The sequence below is a fragment of the Cebus imitator genome, unplaced genomic scaffold, assembly GCF_001604975.1.
Source record: "Cebus imitator isolate Cc_AM_T3 unplaced genomic scaffold, Cebus_imitator-1.0 Scaffold192, whole genome shotgun sequence".
Lineage (NCBI taxonomy): Eukaryota > Metazoa > Chordata > Mammalia > Primates > Cebidae > Cebus > Cebus imitator.
Window position 1 is genome coordinate 1,427,145 of NW_016107507.1, and position 27,260 is coordinate 1,454,404.

General features: G+C 38.7%; 1 protein-coding gene across 49 annotated transcripts in view; it reads right to left on the minus strand.

Annotated features, from left to right (window-relative positions):
* The window catches only part of NRCAM (neuronal cell adhesion molecule), a 315,528-nt gene that overhangs the window by 146,207 nt on the left and 142,061 nt on the right, over nucleotides 1-27,260 (minus strand). For all 49 annotated transcript variants that reach the window (XR_001830436.2, XR_005203149.1, XM_037745118.1 and 46 more), the window contains one exon: nucleotides 19,530-19,607. The gene's annotated coding sequence lies outside the window, so the exon portion shown is untranslated. The remainder of the gene's footprint in view (nucleotides 1-19,529; nucleotides 19,608-27,260) is intronic.

Here is a 27,260-nt window from a genome sequence, read left to right on the forward strand (position 1 = left end):
GAGACAGCAGCTCTTGGGTGAACTCGGAATCAAATACAAATGTCTCCAAACCATTTGGACCTACAGGAACAAGCTCATGGGCTCCAGGCCAGAAGGGCTAGCTGCCTCAGATCTAGGGATCACCTCTTCTTCCTTTATGTTCCTTCAACACCCCTCTTTCTCCCTGTTGCAGTTCCAGCTTTTCCAATGTATTTCCTTGTTCAAAATTCCAAAAGTGGCTTCCATTTTCCTGCTGAATGTTGCCTTGCACACAGATGCAAGTCAAGGATATAAAAAGGGATATAAAGCAAATGACATTGTCCCTGCCTTGAAGGAGTGTGTAATCTAGGTGATAAAATGAATGCATTTGAACCAAGAATAAACAAGACAAAATAGACATATTCAAAGGCTTATGTGAATTGCACCCAGACTACTTGTGCAATGGGAAAGAAAATGGGCACTTCATCACAAACTGTATTTGTGTGGTGTGAGGAGAGGGACTTGCATTTATGTTTTGCCTTTGGCACGCAGTCTAGTCAGTTCTCAGTAGTCCAGAAGCAGCCCCTTGTCCAGCTCACTCTTATGGTCTTCCGAATCACTTCCCCCTTTTTGGACATGCTTAGTTTATACTTCCTGCCCTGCAGCCATCTCTGGTGCCAAGTTGTCTGCCCCATTCTTGTTCAGTTTCCTGTTCATTAACTTCTGGCTCATTATTACATTAGTATCCCTAAAGTCCACATTTGCATCACCACACATGAAAAACCTTTTGTCTATAGGAAAAAGGGACACAGCAATGACATATATGATTGGATACAGAACTACTAATTACAACAGGGGTTAAGAGTGGGTGAAAAAGTGATTAAATGATTAAGAGACTGTCAAGTATTTTTGCAGCCCTCATTAAATCTATTGATTTTACATTTTTTCCCCTAAAATGGAAAAATTCTAAATCATTTGGGATTGAGTTTTGTTTAATTTTAAAATGACAACTACTCTCTACAGAGGGCTCACTCTGTACTAGGTACTTTTCATAAGTTAACTTTTCTACACCTCTATAAAACCAAATGTTCTACAGGTGAGTAAAGTGTGGTCAATGGCAGTTAAGTTACTTCTCTATTCTCTTAGTCCATGCAGGCTGTTATAACAAAGGATCATAAACAGGGTAAAATAACAGAAATTTACTTCTCACAATTCTGGAGGCTGGGAAATCCAAGGGCAAGGTGCTGGCAGATTCCATGTCTGATGAGGACCTGCTTTTTGTTCATAAATAACTTCTTGCTATGTCCACCCACTGTAGAATAGGGCAAGACAGCTCCCTGGAGCCTCTTCCTAAAGGCACCAATCCCATCCAATCGGGCTTAACCTCATGACTTAATCAACTTTCAAAGGCAATACCTCCTAATGCCATCACATCAGGGATTAAGCTTCAACATATGAATTTTGGGGGGACACAAACATTCACCTCATAGCAGTCACGTTCCTTGTTATTGGCAAAGCCAGGACTCACATTGTTTAAGTTGTTTAACTTTTGAGTCCATAAATGTAAAAACAATGCTAACAGTCCATCTTCATGAATGGAGAACAGCATTTGTGACAACCACCAAAGTACCTCTGTGTTCAGTGTCCTTAGCCAGGGCACAACACCATGGGCCAGAGCCTCTGCAGATCACAGAGGAGTGGTGAGGAACAGAGTCTCTGGAGCAACCCCACTTCCCTCTGCTTTATATATGGCGGTGCTGCACATGACTGCATTTGAAAAGGGCTTCACTGCACTTGCTGAAGGAGTGTACATGAGCTAGCACAGAGTTCCCAGAGGGCGTCTGGAAGAAGCAAAGGTTATTTGTTGTTTCACTTGGTTGTAGATGGAAGTCAGACACTTCTGCCTGAAGTATCTGGCAGATACTTTCACACACTTCACAGTCTTAAGAAGGATGGAGAAAGCATGCCAACTACTCAGAGAACCACAGGTGCTCAAGTAATGGTCTCCCTTATCTCTACAACTAGTGGACAAAGTGGGGCCTCTGTAATGATAACGCTGGGAAAGCTTCTCTGTGTTCTGTTCCAATCGTGCACATTTTCTTACACAGGTACTAGCCTTTCTCCCTCTCTTCAGCTATTCAATAGCCTAGTATCTTTGCCTGGAAAGAAATGCAGCAGAACCACTGAAGTATTACACATAGATGAGACCTCAGAGGGTTCATTTTCAGCAGGGATCAAAACAGAAAGTCCCTGGCACCTGGAAGAATATACAGGTGACTCAGAGTGCTAATCCCATGTCTGATATTTGACTGAAGCAGTAGCAACTCAATAAATATAGAATTGAATTAGGGAAACCAAGCCTAGCAGGAGAAGTTCAGGCGTTAGCCAGCAGGTCAGGATAGTTTTTTGGAGGAAGGAGGACTGTAGGGGGTCTTCATATCCTGAAATCATAATATGAATGCAGGGTCTGGATCAGGTCTTGAGAACAGATATTTTTATTGTATTAATAAGAAACATGCTGGCTTTAATGTTAGCACCACAAAACACAGGCCCTATAATTGGAAGGGCTACTTTATTCATATGATCTCCTGTGCTTTTACAACTAGCAAATTAAATAAATTATTAAAAGAAAAATCTCTGAGAAACAAATAATGATAATCTCTTTCCTCAAATAATCTGTTTCCCTATACCATTACGAAAATAATGTGACTGGCAGAATTACTAATGTTATTTACATCCTGAGCAATGCATTCTTTTAACTCAAAAGAGGGCACTAGGCAAAAAAATTAATTTCTTTGAGAACAAGCATTTTTACTTAAAATATATGTGGCTGTGCCGGTTAAGAGCCTCCTCTGTGTCAGTGCCAGGCATTAGTCACAAGCCAAAGGTCCAATCAGTCTTTGTAAACTTATGATCAGCTTTCAACCCCACAAAGCCTGTGTTTGTCACTAGGATACTCGCTTCTCCAACTACTGGTTAAAGGATCAGTGACATACTTCAAAGATTTTGGGAACAGTTTCTGTTCTTTTTGAAGAGCATTTATTCTCTCAAAAACAAATGCTAGATTTGTTCATTTGCTCCAAAAAATGAGAGGAACATTTCTTTTGATTGTTTTCCAACTCCACCTCCGCATTTTAACAATGGAAAGCCACAATACCCTTTCCTCCTGCTAGCAGAATTTGTGAGTAAGCTGAGTTCCAAAAAATGCCATTTCTAAACCTTTAGAAGTCAGGGTATCACAGAAAACTAAGGCAGCATTTATTTAGCTAACAAGATTATCTGAAAAAGGGCTGAAACTTTAATGTTTCATAAGTCATCATTCATTTATCCATTTGTTCATTGAGCAAATTAAGTATGTATTACATGCCAGGCAGTGTTCTTGGTGCCGGGATACATTAATGAACATGGTAGACCAAAGTTTCTGTCCTAACAAATCTTACACTCAAGGGAGGGAAACAAAAAAATAAACTGCAAATTATCTAGTTTGTTAGGTGGGTATTACAGAGAAAAAACAAAACAAAGAAGAGGGTACAGGGGTTCCAACATGTCAGAGTGTGTGTGCATGTGTGTGTGTGTGTGTGTGTGTGTGTGTGTGTGTGTGTGTGTGTATGCACATGCGTAATATACTTTCTTGCCACAGGTTCAGGAAATAACTCACCAGAAAATGATATCTGAGCAAAGACCTAAAGAAGCAGCAGCAAGCTACAGGGACATATGCAGGAAGAGTGCTCCAGACAGAGGGAGCCTCAGTGAAAGGCCCTGTGGTAGGAGTGTCCTGACTTGCTCATGGGGTGTCAAGGAGGCCAGTCTACCTGGACCAGAGTCAGGAGAGGGCTCTGGCTTTATAAAAGCTTAATTAAGACAGAGAAAGAGTAAAACACCCAGAATAAAACACTTTATAATCTGGAGATCATTAATAAAACTAAATACACATTTAAATAAAATCCATGTTGCAGAACTGTACTTTCTTACTAATAATCATATTTAAAGAAACAAATACACATTTATCATGATCATTGTCTAGAAGGTATCACTGAAATTATTATAATATTTAGTGGGTAGAGGATATATGAGGAGATAGTCTTACTGTGTGACGATGTAAGGGGTTCACAGGACAGGACTCTTCTATCCAAAACAAAACAAAAATCCCAAACCCTCCACATGGAAGTCTACTGCTTGAATCGGTAGGATTTAAATTTTCCTTCCTTTGGCACTCTTCAAGGCTATTTATCTTCCAGATTCTTTTATTAAAACACAAACACAGGGCCGGGTGTGGTGGTTCATGCCTGTAATCCCAGCACACTGGGAGGCTGAGGTGTTTGGACCACCTGAGGTTAGGAGTTCAAGACTAGCCTGGCCAACATAGTGAAACCCTGTCTCTACTAAAAATACAAAAATTAGCTAGGCCTGGTGGTGCATGTCTGTAATCACAGCTACGTGGGAGGCTGATGCAGGAGAATCACTTGAACTCAGGAGGCAGAGGTTGCAGTGAGCCAAGATCATGCCACTGCACTCTAGCCTGGGCCACAGAGCAAGACTCCATCTCAAAAAAAAAAAAAAAAAAAAAAAAAAAAAAAAAAAAAAAAAAAAAAAAAAAAAAAAGAGAGAAGCTAAAAAACTCCCACAAACACTGGGTTAGGATGTGAAGGGGCCAAGGAAAGGAGTAAAAGGTCACATTAAAGCAGCTATCAGTAAATTTCTCCTGAGAAGCAGTAGTTAGGGAGCTGCCGTCGAAATCCTGTGTGAATAAAATAGGGTTCAAGTTTCTGGGTGAGAGCTTTAGGAAAAAAGAGTTGGCATGGGGTGGGGATAAGGTATAAAAAGTGAGCTTTCATTACCACTATTTCTATTACTGTGGACAAAGGTCAGACCTGTGAGCAAATCACAATGACACTACATTCCCGGAAATTTTTTTCAGATAGAATCAGTCACATAGGAGATAGGAAGAATACCCAATGTAATAGCAGGCAAGCATTCCTAACCATATTATCTTGTTTGATCTAATTTTTTTTCTCTTTCTATAGCACCTATTTATTCCCCACAATATACACAAACTTGAAATAGACATTTACAGCCACACATGCAGTGGAACAATCCTGACAGCCTTTAGATTTATTATTTGATGTGAACAGGCAGCAGGGTAATAACTTTGACTTCTATGTGAGACCTTATTTGTCATGTGCATACAGCACATTGACCAGAAGTCTCAAGGCTAAGTGCTGCTCTTTTGAAATAATTAAGCATTCTGGTGGACACATTTTGGTCCAGGCAGCAATGTGGTGGTAAAATACATGCACCCTGGAATTAGACTGCCTTGGTTTGAGGCCCTGCTCTACCGTTTACGAGCTCTGTGTCCCTGAGCGATGTAATTAACACTGTACCTCAATTTCTTCATCTATAAAATGAGGATAATAACAAGTTACTAGTAGGATGAGATAAAATGTGCAGTACTTAGGACATGTCTAGCACATGGTAAGCCTCAGTTAATGGTGACTGCTATTACAGTAGAACATATGGTTTTCAGAACAGGTATCAGTAGGAATATCTAATCCCACTGGTAAGGTATTACTGCCTACATACGAATTTAATCCTCCCCCAAACTTCTGTTGACATTTTTTTTTAACAAAAGAGAAGGAGAAGAGGAAAAAAAAAACCTGATACTGAAAAAATACTGCTTAAGGCATATTATGATTATTCTCGATTGTTATCATAATACTATGCTAATTTTACCTTATTAAATATTGAAGAAGGGCCATCACCATTGGGAAGAAATTAAAATATATTATATAAAAGTAAACCAATTTAACTTTATGCAACAAAATGTTAGAGGATACCAGATGCTATTTTTATAATAAACGTCTATTTTCTGAGAAGGTCATTATGTCATGCATATGCCAATAAACAGACAAGCAAAAGAGAAATGCATCCCTGGGTAAGCAGAGATCCTTCCAGCAGACATTTTGCCTCCACATTGTGGTAAAAAGGACACCATCGAAAAGAATAAGTCAAATTGTCAAAGAAAAATGTCACATGTCTATCCTGTTGAAGCACAGAGGCTAGGAGGAAATGTAAGTTAATAATAAAGGCATCGGCAAAATTTGTATCAGATCTTGCCTTGCAACCTGAAATATCTCCTTTTTTTGCCTAGTTTACTGTTACATTGAAGTTATGGTGCTGATTTTGGGTCACTAAAATATTTTATGAGCTAAGAGGAACTCAATCTTAGAAAAGATTGTTTTTAAATTTAAATTTTTGATTAAAATATAATAATATTGACTCAATAATAGAAAGCTATTTTTAAGGAAAAAAATATGTTCTGCTTTACATTTTATTCAGGAAGAATTATATTTCGTTGAATCAAATTTTTGTTAAAAATAATTCTTTAAGCGGGGTGCAGTGGCTCATGCCTGTAATCTCAGCACTTTGGGAGGCCGAGGTGGGCAGATCACCTGAGGTCGGGAGTTCGAGACCAGCCTGTTTAACATGGAGAAACCCTGTCTCTACCAAAAATACAAAAAGTAGCCAGGTGTGGTGGCACATGCCTGTAATCCCAGCTACTAGGGAGTCTGAGGCAGGAGAATCACTTGGACCCAGGGGGCGGAGGTTGTGGTGAGCTGAGATGGCGCCATTGCACTCCAGCCTGGGCAACAAGAGTGAATCTTCATCTCAAAATAATAATAATAATAATAATAATAATAATAATAGTTCTTTAAAAAAATAAAACAGCAAACTACACAACATTCTTTATATTTTATAAACAAAAGTAAAACACTCCATTATAAGGAAGATGCATATAAGGCACCGCTTATGTAACACCAAAAAAGAAATAATAATTTTGATAATACGATGAATTTAAATTATAATGAGCTCTCTAACGTAATCTGCAAAGAATTCTATATAGTTTGAACAATTTTAAAATAGTGTTATTGCATATCTGAACAAAGATTTCCCAATCCTTTTACCAGGAAGATGGTTAAGATGATAAATGTAATTTACAGATGATAAATGTAATTTCATTACAGATGCCAAAGTGTGTTATATGCCAGCCAGATTCAGAACAATGGCAACCAAAGTGTGGAAAAGAAACTACAAGTTTTTTTTTTCTCCTACAGACAACATTTACAGAAATTAAAACAAATATTAAATGGTTTTCCAGAAAATTGTTTCCATGATCTACACAGATCACTAATGATTTCTAGGACAACAGTAACTAATGAAGAATTGGTACCAGACACCTGGGAAGTCATTAACAGTAACAAGGTGTGACTGGTATAAGCTACAGAAGAAAATAGGCAGGGTGCCCCTGTGACTCCAACCGCATGACCTCCAACCATCCCATCTCATGTTTCCGGGATAAGAGATGGAGTCTCACTCTGTTGCCCAGGCTGGAGTGTAGTGGTGCAATCTTGGCTCACTATAAGCTCCACCTGCTGAGGAGCTGGGATTACAGGTGCCTGCCACCATGCCCAGCTAATTTTCGCATTTGTAGTAGAGACTGGGTTTTGCCATCTTGGCCAGGCTGGTCTTGAACTTCTGACCTTGTGATCCACCCACCTCAGCCTCGCAAAGTGCTGGGATTACAGGCGTGAGCTACTGTGCCCAGCCTCTGGGATAAATTTTTGAAGTGCCAAGTAAAGTGTTTCAGATTTTTTTTTCTTTTGCTTATCCTATGGACATGAGACATAGAAGGGAAATGAGACAATTTTCCTATTTTTGAAAAAATATGGCTCTTTTCCATTTGTTTGACTGGAAGATGAATGAATAGTGATATGGATTTTGATTAAAAATATCTAGGGGCTCAAAATGAAAAAGTTATGAATACAAATTCTTGGGTTATTTAAAAGTATGATTTGGTGCATTAATTATGGCGAATTTGTGATTAAGTACATACGAGTTCCCTCTGAGTCCAATGCATCACTTTAGAACACTATTTCTGAGACTTGCTATTCACGTTTGTACATGCTCTAGGGTTAAATGCCTTTCCTCATAATCAACATGAAATAATTATTAAGATGAAAATGTTTCACAGAAATACCACCTCAAACATTTGGCGTATGTCTAACTGATCACCCTTTCTAAATAGTGACCAAAGTACAAAAAAGTCTATGCTAACCCTAAAACTTGGGTTTCTGGGCTGCTACGCTCTTCCCTTTAGAGTGTAAGACCAGATCTTTAAAAAAAAAAAAAAAAAAAAAAAAACCCACAATAATATCAACAACAAAACAATGCAGCTCTTTCCCTATATATTTGGCTCAAATTTGTCTGCTTAGTAATAATGACATATTGTTCCATGTTATTGCTTCAAGAAATGTTTCCAGTGACCCTTGGGAATGCTATGTACTGTTTTCCTTCATTTTTGCCCTTGGCAAAATTTTCTTCATTGAGATCCCTCTTTGAGAAAATCATTTCAGTCTGAATTGTGTACATTCTAGGTCCCTCAGTTAATATGAGTTTTTGACCTTTTGGTTTCTACAGCTAGTTCTCTTGGAGATGATTGATGGCATTAATTCAACTTGCATGGGGTCTCCAAGAAACCACCCCCCTTCTTCAAAAAAGTACACTAAATCTCAGGACAAACTGGGACGACCAGTTAGCACCACCGCCAACCCTGTTTTCTGAGTTCCAATTAAGATGTCCAACTGAGAACAAATATGTCTCAACTAAGATTGTATTCACAGAATAATGGAACGAAAGTTCTGGGTAGATTTAAACAAAATGACAGAAGGCAAGGAGCTACTGTTCTCAAGAGGCAACTTGCTTGACTCCCAGCATCCCTGCCTACCATTCCCACAGCCTCACCTCTAGTTTTGGGAACGCAATACAAATATATACAGCAAAGCAATAATTTCCTATCAGCTTTTCTCATCTTCTATGTTCTTTCACCAAATTTTCCTAAAATACGGATGCCAAATTAACCTTCTCAAAACAATGTTGGGCATATATCACTTCTCACTCAAGAACTTAATGAGTTCATAACGGAATATAATTTAAATTCAGTATATTATATTCACAATTAGACATATTTTAAACAAAAGATTCATCACCGTCCTCTCTGTCTTCCTCTCAAAAGCAGCTCTTCTGCTGCATTTTATTTTTTATTTTTTTGAGACAAAGTATCACTCTGTAGCCCAGACTGGAGTGAAGTGGTGCCTTCTCTATAACCTCCGCCTCCTGGATTCAAGCAAGTCTCACGCCTCAGCCTCCCTAGTAGCTGGGATTACACATACGCACCACCACGCCCAGGGGTAATTTTTGTATTTTTAGTAGAGATGGTTTCACCGTGTTGGCCAGCATGGCCTCGAGCTCCTGACCTCAAGTGATGCGCCAGCTTCAGCCTCCCAAAGTGCTGGGATTACAGGCATGATCCACTGTGGCTAGCTGTTCTGCTACGTTTTCTATTCTGGTCAGTATCACCCCATCCATCTGTCCTGTCTCTACTGGGGGTGATCAGGTCTTGTTCTTCCTTTTTCTTCATTCTCAATTGGCAAATATACTATGAACTGTCTCCTTCCCTTCAGCTCCTCTGCTAGGACAGTGGCCCAGGCCCTATTGCTCTTATCTCTGGCCTCCTACTGTTTTTCAGCTTCTGATTTCACCAGTACTCCAATCTATGCTACATATAGCTGCTGGGCTATCTGTTCTGAACTCAGATCTGATCACATGACTCCTGTACTCAAAATCCTTAAGTGGAATCCCATAATCTATCCCAAATTCCTTGCCGCAGATGATCTCTGCAACCTATCTTCACAGCACTTCCAACTTCTCCACCTTCAATCATATACCAAGGCACTTGGAGTATATCTACTACATGGCTTCATGTAGGATCTACTTGACCTCTGCTCTCCCAGAGCCTGGAATATCCTTCTCCATGTCTGCCTGGGGTATGTCCACCCATGCTTCATGATCTTTCTCAAGGATTTTCCTGATGCCACCATGCAGAGTTGCTACATTTATCTTTATATTACTATTATACCTTTACATGTACTTAATATATACACATGTAAGATATAGATATATAATATGTATATAACATATAACACACATAATATATATAACATATTAATTAAAAATTAGCCAGGCATGGTGGCACACGCCTGTAGTCCTAGCTATTCAGGAGGCTAAGGCAGGGGAATCACTTGAACTCAGGAGGCGGAAGTTGCAGAGAGCCAAGATCGCGCCACTGACTCCCGGCCTGACGACAGAGAGAGACACTGTCTCAAAAAAAAAAAAAAAAAAACAAACACCATATCCCAGTCAAGTAACTTATTATCTTACATGTATATGTATTGTGTATATATACATGTATATTATATTTGTATATATTATATTCATATTTTACACTAATTACACCATATTGCAATTATTGTGCTGTATACACTTCATGTATAGCTTACTTGCTACTCTTTAGAAATGTCTGAAGCACAGTAGCTCACTTAAGAATGAATATATAACTGATTATTCATTCATGAAGAAAAGGGGAAGAAACAAACACCTCTTCAAAAGTACTTTCAATCATTCCTTAGGACTACTTGCTGCTTTAAACTGGTTTAACTTATTTCCTCTTTTACCATGCAAATACCATGCTTATCTCCCTCCCTGCTCAAGACATTGTGATTTTCCCCACTGTAATTTCTACTCTTTTTAATTTTTCTAAACCACTTTTAGAATCATTCTTGCTTAATGATCAGTTAAAGTCCAAACCAGTCATAAACCTTGGTAAGTCTCCCAGTGCCTGGTGGTCACCACTCTTTTGAACTCCTAGAACACTTTTAGCCTCTGCAAGATATTTAACCATCAGTGCTGCTCAATGCTTTTTTGATGTACTTATGTGTGTATATGGAGAGTCAATTTATACATATACAACGGAATGAGTGTGAGTCCCTGAAGAGCAAGAGCTGTATTTGGCTCTTTTTGTATTTTTATCACAGTTCCCTATTTATAAGAAGCTATGATTGTTAATGAAGACGGCCACCAGACAGGCATTCCATGTAGGTTCCATAAATTAGTATTTTATTTGTATCAATGAGACCCAAATGACTTCAGAATAAACTCTGATTTATTATCAATAAAATGTTGAGGTTCTAGGTTCAACTATAAACAATATTCCCACCACTCATTCAATGGTGACTGAAAATGTTTTTGTTTTGTTTTGTTTTTGTTTTTTTGTTTTTTTTTGAGACAGAGTCTCATTCTGTCACCCAGGCTGGGGTGCAGTGGTGCAATCTTGTCTCACTGCAACCTCCGCTTCTCAGTTTCAAGCAATTCTCCTGCCTTAGCCTCCTGAGTAGCTGGGATTACAGGCATGAGAGCCGCCACGCCCAGCTGAACATGCTTCTTATGAGGAACCACATTTGACTCATAACTGAGGGAAATCTGTTTTATATAAGAAAGGCTTGCAATTGTGTACTCTTTCTAACAAAGGTCTTTCTACGCCCTAAATATTGGCTCACTTACTGGATCAAGGCAGTTACATTACAAGAAAGAAAATAATTTGGACAGAATCAATAAATCTATTATAATGTAGGTATTTGAAATCTACCTCCTTGCTGAACTTGGAGGTTAATCTACAGAAGAAAAATGCTAACATCTAAAGTCTTTTTTCAGGAAAACAAAAATGTCTATCAATCTACCGTAAACCTGTTGTGGGTTATCAACAACCATCAGTAGCACATGAGAAGACCCAGGGGAAAATTAGGATATGTTTTCCTTAGGGATGACTTCTGGTTTGTATAGAATATCTTTATTTTTCCTACTCCTCTATGGCAAGAAACCTTTTCAAATACCTTTAAAAACATATCCCAGTCAGGTTGGGCGCAGTGGCTCATGCCTATAATCCCAGTACTTTGGGAGGCTGAGGTGGGTAGATCACAAAGTCAGGAGTTTGAGACCATCCTGGCCAGCATGGCGAAACCCCGCCTCTATGAAAATTAAAAAAAAAAAAAAATAGCCAGGCATGGTGGCACACACCTGTAGTCCCAGCTAGTAGGGGCTGAGGCAGGGGAATCGCCTGAACCCCGGAGACAGAGGTTTCAGAGAGCCGAGATCATGCCACTGTACTCCCAGCCTGGCAACAGAGTGAGACTCCATCTCAAAACAAACAAACAAACAAACAAACAAACAAACCCAAAAAAGCCAACCATATCCCCGTCAAGTAACTTACTATTTTGTAAACCAAATAAATTTGAAGACTGTTTTTGCATTAAGGAATATCTATAGTTGGATTCTAAATAAGAGGGAAATATTACATAACAAAGAAATATTTTACAGGACACTTGGAACATAGATATATCTCCCAGGTCATTTGAATCATTTAAATATGCTACTTTTGTCTAGTCATATTTGTCAAGTTCTTTCTCAGTTTTTTGCCCCAAGGAACAAAGCCATCTAAGAAACTACATTACAGCATCTTCTCTGTGCTTTTGGACAAAAGTAAATAAACAGAAAAGTGCAGAAGCCATTTCCCCTGTGCTTCTCCACATGGGACTGTCCTCTGCCTTCCATTCTCTCCTTTCATAACCTGTTCCTCCTATGGCCTTTCCTTCACCAGACTAACAGCTTCTGTCAGCGGCTTTATTCAGTACAGTATCAAAAGCTTTGCAGAAAACCAGATTAATTGTGCTCACTGCTTCTCTTTGTTTACCCCTTCAATTCTTGCAGAATTCAAGGCAAACCAAGAAAATGCATGCCTAATTATACACTCCCTCTTAAATACGTTTTTGGTGCATTTTGTTTTTAAGTGTATCATATAATGAAAAGTTATCTGAAGACTAATACAATTCAAATAGCATTAGTGCTTCAATATAAGCTTCCAAGTCAAACATGTATTAAAATAATTTAAACATATTCTGTGTACCTCCAGATCTGAAAGAGAAATTTATGTATGCAAATGCCACAGAAATAATTCAATATTTTCCATTTTCCACAAATACTATCTGTGAGACAGATATAAATAACCATTTAAAAATAATAGTTAATTATTATTACTTGAATAACATAAGTTATATATGCTGTGAATCTCAAAGCAGATCTTTAAATAGTCTTGCCACTGATATGTGTTAAAAGAATAAAGAATCCAAGTTGAAGTCTTATTCTTAAAAATATCAGAATGCAATCCTTTACCATTAATTTCATGCCAAGATTTAACAGCAAAAAATATTGTAGACTTTACTACTTCTTTATATAATGGCTTCATACAATAATTTTTTATTATATAAAAATCCCCTTTTATTGAAGATGAATTTGTTTGCTTTGCCCAATGTTAAATGTAATTTTTCTGACTAGCACGATGGTTTCCTCTGTTAAAATACTATAGTGTGAGCCTCAAGGCACAGCAGGCAATGCCATCACCCCAGCAGCACTGGGCCATGTCTTCTATGCCTGGACCCTGTCATATCATTTTAGAACATGGCTTTCTAATCCTTTTTATCTTCTTGCTAAGAAATAAAAGGTCAGAAAGTTTTTAAAGTAGCAGTAGAATTCTTATGTCTCAAATTACATGTAAAACACACTAAACAAAAAACCTCCCACTCATCTTTTTCAAATCATTAGTTAGTTAGAACCACATCAAGGTATGTCCTTCTGAAAACATGCTATGAAAAAACATGTCGTTTAATGAGAATTCAGAATACAGCAGGAGAAGTCACAACCTGGAATGAAGCAGAGTGGAAATAGAATTACCCTGGCTGGCCTGAAAGGAGTGGGTTTCCAACCGAGCCTCCAAGTGCTCCAAGTGTCTAATGGGCAATCCATTTACACAGCTCTTCCCATCTTGTTCAAGGGCAAGCTGCACTCCATAAGTATTTCAGCTTGATTTCTTTACAAAACTTTTGAGAAGAACAAAAATGAATTCCTGGGTGGGATTATGCAGAGGACAAATAGATGCCACTAAGCCATGCCACTTGTGTTTATTAGAAGAGCATTCCTCCTATGAATATCATAGTGTATAGAGTCCCAACTAGATTATAATGTAGACACTTTCATCAGAGGATAATATGTCTGTAGAAAGTCTGCTGGATCTGTAGTTTTATTCATAAAGGCACTGGTGTGAAATATTCACACAAAAGACCATGTGCAAAAGGGCTCATGTGAGCGAAGCAGCAGCCAGGGAGAAGGCATATCTGACACACCTCAGGTGCAGTGGCGGCTTAAGGAGGCATCCCAGGAACACATTAATCAACACATTCAAGGAATGCATTAATCAACACTGCTACAACGGCTGGCATGCCCATTGTTTCACTGTAGCATGCTAAAGAACACAGAGCAGCAATCTGAATGTGAATTTCCACCATGCTGCAAGAAACAAAACCCTTTTCAGGACTGGCTCCATGCACCATATCCTACTCTACTCTACTCTTTCAATAGAAATCATTCTCTCCTGTTATTCATGGTAGTTTATGAACTTGCTTTCTGCAACAGTCAACCAGAAACAAAGACTCTTTACAGACCAGCTAAGTTTGACAATAGCTGTAGAAATGCCTTCTGCAGATATGAAAACTTAAATCCATCCAAGAGGTTTTTTTCTTTGCTTTACAAAATGAATGCTGTCATGAAAGGCAAAATAAAAGAAAACAAAGCAAAGCAAAAAAAAAAATTCAAGCATCTATTTGTGTATGCAGTCAGTTGTGACAGCAACATACTGCATTACCAGCAGGGGCCTGGTCCTGGCCTCCTGCTCCACACTGGGTTTCATTTTCCTCCTGGGTAGTTCCCTAGATAACCCTCCTGTCAGGATTCAACTCCCTCCAAAAGCAGCCAGGGATGAAATGTCCAGATGCTGGAAGGAAGAGACATGATAAAATACCCGCAGAACCTAGGCACACATGTCTACCTTTGTACAGAGTACCATGTGGACCTCAACACGTGAGGGCTTCCAGTATTCCTGCTGTGTCTCACTTCCAATTGTTCATACGCAGAATATCTCACCCAGTATGTTATGGTACACAACTGAAGTTTAATAAATGATGATTTTGGTGATAAGAATGCTGAGTATAAAGATTCTAACTCTGAATGAATAAGGAAGGCCATTTATAACTATCATTCAGAATAAGCTTCCTCTCAGGGGGAGAATTATTTTAATAGAGGTTGTACTTGCTGGGAACAAGAGCCACAGGCAGTGCCCCCTGCCTTTTGGTGGTACTATTCTGGTCATTTTAGTGAACCTCAAAATTAAGTCTACGGCTCATGAATCTAGCTTCATTTCATCAAGAGCATTGATTCTAATAATCCTAGAAAACAGTTAAGAACTACAAGTCAAAAGTACAGCAAGGAAAACAAATCAGATCCAGTAACTATATGCAAGAGGCTATTTGCCAAGCTCACCGCATTAGCCCTTTGGTGTATAAATGCTAAGTGCTCTACGTTTCCTGTACTGGAGTAACTCAGGCAGTTTTCTTCTTTGCAATTTCAAACCACATATTTCTCCCCAGTAGATTCCAGTGGGAGGAGAGGGAGGAACACATAGAAGTTGCAGGATTCCTTCTATTGACTAGTAGCACCAATTATTACTGCCACAAAAACATAATGCCACTGTTTTCATCACTGTGTCACCATTGCATTATCCTTACCCAACTATCTCCCAGGAGAAAATGCTGATGTCTTTTTTCAAAAACATTTCAAGTACTCTTTCTGAGCCTTCGGAAACAGCTATCAAACTGAGCAGCCCAAAGTGGTGGGAATGGTGAGAAGGGGGACAAGGTGAGGTGTCCAGAGAAAAATAGCTGTGTCCCATAAGAATAATGAGAACAGTATGCAAAGGGCAGAAATGAGATGCCTAATCAATAAAGGCATCTCAATCATGGATACCAATAAGACTCAGAGATAAACATCAGGAAATGTATAATTCACCCTCCCTACAGGAATGTTGTATATAGGACTTAATATGCTTCCATCTGACCCCAGGACACAGGGCATTGCTCAGACTCCACGTGGAAATGGAAAGCTGGGCAGTTGCCTGGGTTGAAAGAACAGAATGTTCTTCACTGCACTGTCATTCAGCTTCCAGGAATGCTGCATTTCAGTGGTGAGTAGTCATTCTGTGAAAAAGTTCATCACAATCACATTAGAGAGAATGTCCAAGTATGCTAATGTTTCAAGAGATGCCATTTAGTTGAAATCTGTGTCTTGCCTTCATGCTACATCACAGTGAAGAGAGAGGAAGTTAATATGTATAAGAAAAGATGGTTCTAGTTTTCCAGATGACTACATATCGAATCAAACTTTACTGGTATAAAACAATAAAGAGTTTACTTGGAGTTAGATCTCTGTCTTGGTTTTTGTAAGTTCTAGGCTTCCCAGGGTAACTGCTTTATTAATGAGATTTTTATCTTTAGTTTCACAGGGCAAGTATCTTTCTAAGGGTGCTGTGTGTCTTCTTGAATTGACTGGTATCAAGTAACGAGATAAAATTTCTCCGCTTTAAAATGATCGTGTAGGACAAAGTTTTGATGCGTGTCTTTATTGTTAAATTGTATTAAAAATTGGCCAGGCATGGCTCATGCCTGTAATCCCAGCATTTTGGGAGTCCAAGAGGGGCAGACCACTTGAGGCCAGGAGCTCAAGACCAGCCTGGCCAACATGGCAAAACCCTGTCTCTATTAAAAATACAAAAAATAGCCAGGCATGGTGATATGCACCTGTAATTCTAGCTAGTCAGGAGGCTGAGGCACGAGAATCACTTGAATCCAGGAGGCGGAGGCTGCAGTGAGCCAAGATCGTGCCACTGCACTCCAACCTGGGTGACAAGTGAGACTCCACCTCAAGAAAGAAAGAAATATAAATAAATAAATAAATAGTACTAAAATTGTATAACTATCAGGACTTTGTAATAAAATACAGGTTTACGTTTACAAATCAACTTAATTATAAAAGTTTTTTTACTCTTACCAGTTTTACTATTGTCTATTCAGAATATAACTACCCTTCTCCTAAGATGTATACATAACTTTAACAACTCAGCATTGTAAAGTCCAAGGGAAAGAACAACTTTCAAGTCATCAGCCAGAACAGTCAGCAGATAACTCCAACGCCCTGTCAGGCTATTCTTCACACACAGGTTGCCAAATGGAAACACACTTTATGGTGCCGCCTGGACATACTTCTTCCTCAGACTCCTCATGGTTACTACCAGGACCAAACTTACACAAATGTGGCCAGCAGAAAACTCATTTTATGAAGTGATTTCAGAGGCATCCTTTCTCTTCACTCTGGTTGATTATCAAAATGCCACCACTAGCAGCCTTGCATTTTAGCTCAAGGTTTTCAACCCAGGTAGAAGTCAGATGTCCCAGGGAGAGAATGTACACATTAGGGTTAATGGGAAATATGAGCAGTTTTTATGTGTGACACTGGATAAGGGAAGGTAGAGGGCACTTTCCAAAGAGAAGGATGTGGGATGGACCTGAGAGTTTACAAACCACAGTTCACAATTGTGGCTGCACATATTTTGTTGAATACCACAGCACAGCAGTGAATGTGGGAAAAACTACTGAAAACTCTTAAGTAGCTATGAAAAAAAACTTAGCTATTCTAATCTCAGAGGCCAAATACTTGAATAGCCTTGGGACATTCTGAGTATAAGTGTGCTTTAGAATTTTGGGAAGTTTCAGCCAGTCTTTGTAAGTCCAGGGAGACAAACTGGGAAGACTCTCAGTATTTAGTTTTGACAAGATGAAACCATTCACAAAACCACAACATGAAGTATTTTAGTGGCTCTTACAGCACCCGACAACTGAAAGCTTTCTTAGCCAATTAACAAAAGGGTAGCCAGAAATATCAACAAGAAGTGTGTACTGAGAACAGAAGAATCGAGCCTTTTCACTTGCTGTTCTACAAGACAGGGATTTTCAATCAAATACCCTTCACATGATGAAAGAAAGAGAAAATAGTGGATCCAGCCAGAAAAAACTCCGTTAGAACTACCTGAGAGTGGGCTAGGAGGTGGGAAAGCACCTGCTGTTGGGTCCAATGTTGCCACCTTAAAAGAGCAACATGGACTTCCTCACGGTGACCACTATTTTCCTTGCTCACCAGAAAACACCAGTTTTACAAATAAACTCCCACTCTCAGTGTCTTATTACCACATAGATATCACACAATATATTACCTACGGAAGAATTTGCCATACCTTCCTGCTGATAGTAGTATTGCATTGGTAAGCCACCAAACTTAACACCACTACTAGTAACTCCTAGTTTCTAACAACAGTAATTGGGTATACATCCCTGTCAGATGGATGGTACTTACTATCACATTGCTTTACCTTGGAGGTGTTCTTTATGAAATAAGGACACTTGTAGAGGAGAGGGGTACATAAAAACTTTATAAAACAGGTCATTTTGCATCAAACAAAGGGAGCGATCAAACAAATGGCTCTTTCTCTTAAAAGAGCCATTTGTACAAAATTAAGGCTATTTTGGTATTGGTCATAATTACCTAATACCGATTTTGCTAGTCTTTGCTATAATTTTCACTTTCCAGGGACTGTTCAAGCCAAACGAAATCTGTGCTATTTGATTTACAAAGCCACATTCTTAGTTTCCAGGCTACTAATTTGGGGATTTCTGATGGTATTTTGAAACACTGTAAGAACAAGTCATATGAAGTCAGTTTCAATAAAACACAATGGAAGAAAATTCAGCTGAGGCATGAATCATTTCCTCTCAATTACAAAAGGACATCTCTATGGATCAACCTAAAAATTCTCAAGAACGAGGAAAAACAGGCTTAAAGGGTTTTACTATCTCAAAATCTTGAATACAATCTTTTTTCCTTAACTAAAATCCATGAGTTCATTTATTAAATGAAATCAACAAGGTAAAGAACTAAATGTCTGAACAATCGTGCTCTTATAATTCCTTAAAAAAGCTATTATTGGTTGAGATACAGCTCTCTGAACTGTGTTCCAGATCTTCAAGTAAGATTATTTTTCATCAAGTTCGCTACTATAATAGATGGCCTTTCACAAGGCACCACAGGCCTAACAGGGCCCATTCTAGAGCTGAGAAAGCTGAATGGCATACGTAGGAATAGGGTGGACAGCAAAGTAGGAAATAAGAAATGGGGAAGGAATATACAAAGCGGAAAGCACGTTTAAACTTTCAAAAGAGATATTTTTATTCTTTGAACTCCACTGTGAGACAAGAAAAATCATTAATGTATGGTATAACTCTCAGGAGACTTTTGATATATAACTGAATCAAAAAGAAAATTATTTTCTTGTAAATGATTTCCTCTAATTTTTAATCTATAGTTCCTTTAGAAACATTTTTACTAGGAGTGTTTTTCCTCCACTCTCTATTTTCTGGGCTTTGTGATTCATGATTTAGTAAAACAAAAATCTTATTACTATGAAAGGACATGAGGGCTGGTTTTCTTTCCTATGTATTTGATCTATCTTCTTTGACACTGGTACGATTAATGTTTTTGCATCTATGTTTCTACTCTCTGTCTTTTATTATACTCTCTGGATTGAAAAGTATTAAATATGGCAATAATATTACACAATCACATTATTTAATATTACAATTCTCATCTTTGACTACGAATTCAAATGTTTTAAGAAGACAAACTCTTACCTTTGAAGAAGCTCTTCTTATCTGAAGAAGTTGTTCTTCCTTTTAATTCTTCAAACCAAAGGTCTTCTTAGCATTGCTCTGTGGGTTAAAGTGTGGGGGAAATGTTAACAAGACATTGATTGTCATCAGTCACAGCAGACTGTCAATACATTAACTCCAACTGACTCCCTGATGGGAAATACAATTAAAGAGAGAGCCCTGCAAGGAAGACAAATTATGACTTGATTTGCCAAAACGTATCTCTGCTGGCTTCGATCAAAAGTGACAGCAGAGAAGTGACCAGAACTCTGGTGGACATCCCATTAAATGGATTCCAGTCTCGAGAGTCATGTCTGATTCCTCTTTACAGTTTACAGAAAGAAAGGGTTTTTTGTAATGTATCTATACAGTGTGGATAAAATACTTCTTTGCTATGGGCTTACTATTATTTAGATTTTTTATTTGGTAGCATAGGAATTTTTTAGGTTATGTTTGAAAGGCCCCAAGTTTTCAATGAGGGTCATAAAGAGAAGCTGGGAACAGCCAAGATCTGAGGGGCAAGTTCCACCTGGGCTGTGACAAAGGCTCAGTGGTGGACAGCTCCCAAGCTCTGCAATCTCCAACTCGCCTTCAGTCAGCCTCAGTGCTTCCTTTGCAAATACTCCAGCTGAGAATCAGCCAGAGAAAGAGAGGAGGGATGGGGAGTAAAACAATCACAGCTGAGCACATTGAGTTTCATTTTTTTAAACAACCAATTCAGTGACACCCAAGGTTTCTAAGGGAGGATTTGTGTCTTTTTGAACTTTGGATTTCTGGAAACAGAAGTCATACTATCAACCCCTGACAAACTCTTCAGAGAAGAGAAACAAGTGTCAATTCAGGAACTCTGGACTGCACTCAAATATTAAGACAACTATGAATTGCAAAATTATTCAGTTAATAAAATAAAAAGATGCTTAATAATCTCAGCTGTTTTTGCTTATTTATGCGTTATAAAATATTTCCTGCATTAAGTTGCAAAAAAAAAGTTGTAATTACATATAAAACCACCCTTAATAGATTTGCATTGCCTGTGGAGCAATGACATTTTATCTGGACAAAATATTAATATTGTGGAGGCTTGTGTTTTTTTCCTTGGAATTAGAACCAACTTTATAATAATATTCAGTTTTCACTTAAAAAAAAAACCCTAGAGTTTTGTAGGACAGCATCTATAAGAATTGGAAGAGATAACTACAATAATAACTCAATTCAGCAAACTTATATTGAGCACTTAATATGTGTCTGCCAATTCACTGGATAAATCTAAACAAGAAAAAAATAATAAAAGATAAATATTTCCTGCTTCCTACCATGAGGAATCTCAGTCCACATGCTGATGGATTCCTAAGTTTTAATCGTTTTTAGCATAATCCAATTCAGGGCAAAATGCTCTAAAAAGCACATATATATAAAATTTTGCATAACATGGTTCCATGGCATCATGTGGAAAAACTATTTCATCCTTGCTTATGTATATTATTGATAGGGCATTGCTACATTTTTAACTTCTTCGTGGTGATTTAAATCCTGAAGGCTTTGCAAAGACCACCAAAAGACTGTATTAATCATATTATCATGTCAGTGATTATGCTGAACATTTCTTGGAAATGACTTTTTGTTACATTCATTATTCTTGTTTTGACAAATGTGTCAATGGGCTTTCATCATCCCAAAACCCATTTAGGTCAAGAGAATAGGGTAATACATCATTGCTAGGGACTATTTTTCCAATAACCAAGTAACAATTTAATTTTTTAACCAAAATGCAATCAACTTATCCTATTAAATAAAACCAGTCCTAAGTCAAAAGGTCAAGATAAGATTTGATGCATTTTTAAAGCAGCCTTCAGAAAAGACAAATAACATCTATGTGAAAAATGTAAGAAACCCAAAGGCCACAGTACACATGACAAACCAATTACAATAATAGTCATTCAATAGCATATAACATTAAAAAGTCAATAATTCTGAAAAGTGAATACTTGCCTTAGCCACTCACAGAAAAATAAAATAATAAACTTCCTAATTGCTCCAAAGTAAATTGCTATGGATTAGGATACATTTTTTGCAAGACTTTTTTGGCAGAGAGAGGGTTATTTGGTTTTAAAATGAGAAACCATAACATTCAATACAACTGAAAATTTGCTACTACAAGCAGTATTAGGTAAAATGTATCAGCAAGCAAAAACTTGCAAAATCTCATTTGGCTTATATTTTCTGGTACAACTGTAAGGATGTTAGAAATGTCTACTCTTTGGTTCTTGTGAGGTTGATTTCTAAAAACTGGCCTCCTTAATAATACAGTAAAGGTTGGATTACATTAAAATATCAAGCCTTTTTGACCCCACCTCCAGTCAATTCTGTTTTCAATTATAACAATTATTTCCTGTTTACACTCTTCAAAATCAATACAGCTGAGAAATAGTTTTCAGAACATCATTTCTGAAAACTTTATATGCAAGAATATATTTATGTATCTGCACAAGTATGTATGTGTGCAACATGCAAAACTTTTTTGACTTTAATCACTATAAAATGACAGTAATTTATAAATTTATATTTAATCTTTGGTCTTAACAGGAATTTGACTAGTAGTAAAATCATACTAATCCCAAACTCTTTTTTTTTTTTTCCTTAATTTCCTGCCTTTGATAAGATCCTTGGACTGAATTTGGGTTCCATTCATACTTAACTGCAAGAATTTAAAAAACCACCTTGTTAAAACTGGCATTTATCTTTGGTTTCTCTAGGGTATGCCTGTCATCCAGCAGTTAATTCAGCTTGACATGGCCGGAAGCCAAAATCATCTTGAAACCCAGTTCTCCCATTACAGCAGCCTATGAAACAAAATACATTCCAAAAAGCAGAGAGTATGGTCTGAGATAAAGCAGGTTCTCCAACTACAGCTCCGCCAGATGGCACCCAGAGGGCCGTCTCTTGACGGCAACCTAGCTGGCTGGGTTCCTGGGAACACACGGCCCTGGCTTCTGGCTCCACATTTAGCACCAAGTTCAGCCTCCTGTGGCAAGACAAAACTTGTTGGGATTTCGGACTGACCCCATGTTATACACCTTGTAGAAGTTAGGAAAGAGCAAGAAGGGATCAATTCTAGCAAGCAACTTGTAGACCATACTTTACCTTTCAGAGAAATTAACACATTGGTCCTTGAAGACTGTAGACTGATCACTCACAGAAGCATCTGACTGTCTCAAGTGACACTATGATTTGCAATCTTGTAGACTGATGCAAACATCTAATAGTAAGCAAATTACACTGATAGAGGGCATGTTGGATATACACCACCTTACTGTCAGTGTGCTGGAAACCATGTTGTCATATATGTGATTGTAGACTTCCATGGCACATAGTTGCTATGGTTTGAATGTGCTTTACAAAATTCATATGAGAGCTGGGCATGGTGGCTCACACCTGTAATCCCAGCACTTTGGGAGGCCCCGGATCACGAGGTCAAGAGATTGAAACCATCCTGGCCAACATGCTGAAACCCTGTCTCTACTAAAAATACAAAAATTAGCTGGGTGTAGTGGCATGGGCCTGTAGTCCCAGCTACTCAGGAGGCTGAAGCAGGAGAACTGCTTGAACCCAGGAGGCGGAGGTTGCAGTGAGCCAAGGTCGCACCACTGCACTCCAGCCTGGTGCCTGTTGACAGAGCGAGACTCTGTCTCAAAAAAAAAAAAAAAATTCACATGAGAGCTTTACCCTCATGCATGGATTCACGTCAATATTGTGGGAGTTGGTTTGTTATTACAAGAGTGGATTTGTTATAAAACTGAGTTTTTTCCTCCTCCTCTTGCTTTCATGTACACTCTCTCTTGCTCTCTCTCATCTCTCTACCTTCTGCCATGGGATGATGTAGCAAGAAGGCCCTCACCAGATGCAGGTCCTTGACCTTGGACTTCTCTGCCTCCAAACCATGTGCCAAATGCATTTATTTTCTTTATGAATTACCTAGTCTATACTACTCTGTTGCACAAAACAGACTGAGACTTTAGTGCTTGGTATACCTCACGGTTTCATGAATGTATAAATAGAAACCTAGAAGTTCAGTGTGCAGTAATGGCTAGCTGTCTGACAAAAAGTCATGCCCCCTTCTGTCACATAAGGTGGCAGTGGGGAAGAAGCTCCTGTCCAGGGTCTACATTTCTAGCTTGCCTTGTGTCTAGGTATGACCGTAATATGTAAGAGAGCTAATATGTGTCACTTATTTGTTCAGACGTTTAAGAAGAAAATGTGTCTTTCCTACCCCTCCTATCTCTCCATTTCTGGCTGTAGGTCGATGCCAGTATAACCTGAGAAGTTGCAAGACATGGCCTTTGTCAGCTTGGGTCAAGAGTAGAGAGCCTTCCCTCCACATTCATGGTCTATCTTACTGACAGTGAACTGTTACATGAGCTGAGAGGGAACTCTAATTGTATGACATTTCCAGCTTGGGGGTTTGTTAAAATAGCTAGCTCTGCCCTATCTAATAGAGTCAGTATACTGTGAACATAACAGAAACCTTAAATGAAATCTTATCCTCACTGGTTCTTTTTCTATGTCTATAATCTAAGAGGAAGATTTAATTTTAAATATGAGTGTATTCAGAGCAGTAGAGCAAAACTGACTAAAGAGTATTAAATAAGTCCTTAATAGAAACAGTTAGAGTAACAATGTTGACTTCACCTAGGGAAGAAAAAGCTTAAAGGAGTCTAGTTAAACTGTCAATGAATATATGAATATTCTAAAAATTTTATATGGCAGATAGTGAGAAACTATTTTTCTAGTTCACTGAACATAAAACAAATACAGAAGGTCCTGTGTGATGGCTAAAAAGTAACAGCATATCTAAGAAAATGGGGAAGACTGAGGCCAGGTGCGGTGGTTCATGCCTGCCTGTAATCCCAGCACTTTGGGAGGCTGAGACAGGTGCATCATTTGAGGTCAGGAGTTTGAGATCAGCTATGGCAACATGGTGAAAGCCCGTCTCTACTAAAAATACAAAAATTAGCTGGGTGTGGTGGCAGGCACCTGCAGTCCTAGCTCCTAGGGAGGCTGAGGCAGGAGAACCACTGGAACCCAGGAGGAAGAGGTTGCAGTGAGCCGAGATGGTGCCACTGCACTCCAACTTGAGGAGAGGGGAGGGGAGGGGAGCGGGGAGGGGAGGGGAGGGGAGGCAAAAGAAAAAGAAAGAAAGAGAGAGAGAGGGGAGAGGGAAGGAGAAAGAAAGAAAAAAAGAAAGAAAAGAAAAGAAAAGAAAAAGAAAAGAAAAGAAAAGAAAAAGAAAGAAAGAAAGAAAGAAAGAAAGAAAGAAAGAAAGAAAGAAAGAGAGAGAGAGAAAGGAAGGAAGGAAGGAAGGAAGGGGGGAGGAAAGAAAGGAGGGAGGAAAGAAAGAAAGAAGGGAGGAAAGAAGAAAAAAAAGAAAGAAAGAAAAGAAAAAGCAGGGAGGGAGGGAAGGAGAGAGGGAGGAAGAAAGGAAGGAAGGAGAAAGGAAGAAAAGAAGAAGGAAGGAAGGGAGGAAGGGAGAGAAAAGGAGGGAAGGAGGGAGGGAATGGGGAAGATTGAAAATAGAGTTTTTGAGAGAATCTGACTCTGCAGATTTAGGAAGGACCTGAAATTCACTTTTCTAATAGGCAGCCTCAGGGGTCTCTGATGCATCTGGTCTCAGGCCACACAATAGTCAAGATGGTGAAATAATGTCTCTCAGATAATGATGGTTAAACAATGAAATATGCAACTTTGTGAGGTTGTCAAATTCCCTTTCTCAAAGTAACATCAGGAATGTTTCTCATCCACAGGGTGGAAAACACACTGTCAACAAACACAAAAGGGCGCTTGGAATACAGATAAGTAACTCATGATTCCAATCCTCGAGCAGCTCAGAGTCTTGGGAGAGTGACGTGTGTGTGTGTGTGTGTGTGTGTGTATGCACGCACGAACGTGTGTGTAGAGAAGGTGGTGATGAGAAGGAGGAAACAAAGATGACCACTGGTTCTGAATACAGAAAATAAGGTTTCACTCATAGGTGAGCAGATATCCTTTGGTGTGGCCCTGGGAATTCCAGTCTCCCCTAGGCATCCTAGTCCTGGAACAGCCTCCAGATGATGTTGCCACCTACCAAGATATAGAATGAAACAAACGAAGTTGAGGCACACAACCCTATTTAGGAACCAAAAGCAGTTCATGTTTATATATTTTACAAATCAGACTTCTATAGAAAGTGTGAAGAAAGATTCTAAGGCAAATAAAAAATGTTCTATAAGTCTACAACTACATGAAGATTCATTATTTAATTGGTATTGAGGTTCAATCTGGGATGATGAAAAATTCTCTAAGATGGATATGGTAATGGTCACACAACAACGTGAATGTACCTAATGCTACTGACCTGTACACTTAAAAGTTGTGAAAATCTCAAATTTTGTGCTACGTATATTTTACCACAATAAAAAAGGAAAACATGGCTATAAACTTCCTTCCAACTCTGAAAGTTAATAGATAGGATATCTGTAGGAAAACAATTCAACTTATACCCTAAACTCCTCCATTAATACTTTCTGTGTCCTTGAGAAGTTAGGAAAGCACTTATTTATTCAACAAATATTTAGTGGCCAACTATTATGGCTTAGGCACTGTTCTGGGCACTAAGGATTCAGTAATGAACAGAATAGAAAAAATCTCTGCCCTCATAGAGCATTTATTTATCACCTCATTATACTAAACATTTATTAACCACCTATCATTTGCCAAGTTCTATGCTGAGCATCATAAATACAAAGTTGAAAAAGAAGTGAAAGCCTTAGAAAACCAGACTCTTCTTGTCCTCATGAGGCTTATGGTCAGTGGCAGAAGATAGGTATTGAATGAAAAATCACAGAAACGGATCTAAAAATACCAATTTTGAAAAGTTGTTAAGGCAGGGGTGTGTGGTGCTCCTAGAATTGTGGTGATGGAAACTGGCTTTGTCAAGGTCAGACTTTTCTAAGGAAATGATGACCGAGCTGAGGTCTTACAGGGCTGAGGAAGGAATGACGTATGATAGTTTTGATGCCAATGTACAATTTAATTGGGCACAAAAAGAGACGGGGCAAACCAGGGGACAAGAGAGACAGGTCTGATGAGGTTGGCAAAGCAGGGAGAGGCCTGGCCACTTGGAGCCGTATAGTTCTTTCAGCCTTTATCCTGAGGGCAATGGGAAGCCAGTGATGTATTTTAAAAAGGCTGAGGGTAGAAGAGGAATGATTTGATTGGAAATAATACTCATTTTGCTGCTCTAACAATATAATAACTACCAACTGAAAATGAAGGGAAGAACTGCAAGTGTATTCCCATACAGTTATAAAAAAACCTTTTCGATAGTGTTTAATATACCAAAGATTAATGATAAGATAAAAAATTATTAACAGCACCCCAATTTCTAATTATTTGGTGTTGATCAAACATAGTCTCTTGGGCCAGGAACAGTGACTCATGCCTGTAATCTGAGTACTGTGGGAGGCTAAGGCAGGAGGATGGCCTGAGCCCAGGAGTTCAAGACTAGCCTGGGCAATACAGGAAGACCCTGTCTCCATGAAAAGTAAAAATAAAAATAAATTATCTGGGCATGGTGGCATGCACCTCTGGTCCCAGTTAGTTGAGAAGCTGAGGCAAGGACTACGTGAGCCTAGGAGGAGGTCGAGGCAGCAGTGAGCTACTGTACTGTAGCCTGGGGGA